Source organism: Rhinolophus sinicus, chromosome 3, assembly GCF_057876585.1.
Source record: "Rhinolophus sinicus isolate RSI-liver-muscle chromosome 3, RSI-T2T, whole genome shotgun sequence".
Classification (NCBI taxonomy): Eukaryota; Metazoa; Chordata; class Mammalia; order Chiroptera; family Rhinolophidae; genus Rhinolophus; species Rhinolophus sinicus.
Window position 1 is genome coordinate 74,085,083 of NC_142503.1, and position 1,323 is coordinate 74,086,405.

Genomic DNA, 1,323 nt, shown 5'->3' on the forward strand with positions numbered 1-1,323 from the left:
GTATGGGGAAACTGGTAACAGTAGGACAAGGTTACTCAGGAGACCTGTTAGGAAATAGACCAGATGATAATGGAAGCTGGAAAGGATGGGGAGGAGGCTGACTTCTTCAGTCTCAGAGGGAAAGGAGGGGTCTTCTTCCTTTCCAGAGTGATTTTCTCTACCAAAGCTATTGATCCCCATCACCGTATCTTCTTCTCTACCACCTTGGTCTTTCATTTAACTCTTTCTTGTGTCTTCAGTTGCTCTCTCCACTTGCTCTATCCCTACAGTTTTTGGTTGCCCCAATATGTCAAAGTCTTGTTTCTGCTAACCCCTATTTTTCTGCATGAGTATTTCCCCCTGAGTTAGAATGGCTTTATTCACCCTTCAGATTAGGACAATACTAATTTTCAACAAGTGGTTGAGCACTCAGTCCCTAAACAGCAGTGTGGTGGCTTACACAGCCACAAGGATCTCTACTGAGCTGCTCGGTTAGCTTGACACACTTCCAGAGATTCAGCCAGTAAGATGACAACAGGCTCAACTGGATTCAGACAATTTATTACTTGTTCAACAAGAACAATACCAGCATGCTGTCACCTCCCCACATCTTTAGTTCTATAGGATGACATTAACTGGAGGGACCCGATGACAGAGACAGGAGCAATAGGTTGACCTGCTACTGAGAAGCCATCTAAACTATAGCCAAGCAGTTTCTAGACTTACACAAAAGCTTATAGCTGTATTTGAAGGGGGGGTGGAGTAAGATGGAAAGTCCTGTGTTCAACTGAAACTAGGGAGATGAATGAGACATAGCTTCATGGCCGTCTTCTGCAAGGCTCTTCCCGGTAGTCCCTCACAAGAAGCATCTCTCCTTGGTCAAGGAGGAATTGCAGGACATTCCTACAAGACTCTAGTCAGACTTGTCTGTCTGGCCTAGTGAAGACATGTATGGTCATGTGGTGGCAGAGCTGTCTTGTAATGACTTCTCCCCCTGACCATTCCTGTATCCAAGTAAGAATTGTAGTCAGGAATTTATGGCACCCTATAGATTACCTAATTAACTATACCGATTATTGTTGGGACTTGGACCAAATCTTTTCTATTTGATTTAGGCCACAGCAAATGAGAGTGGCCGTGACTATGAGTCCTAGCAGGATGATCAGGGCAACTTCAAGGATAAATGGCAAACAGACCCCCCATCCAGAGCCATCCAGGGTGTCTCAGGTGCTGCTGAGATTGACCTTGGCGGGCCATATTACTTTCACTTTAAAGGTAGGAAATAGATTGCTCCATCTTCCCTGATTCAGTAATCCAAGTGTGGCAATAGGTGTTGGCATTTAG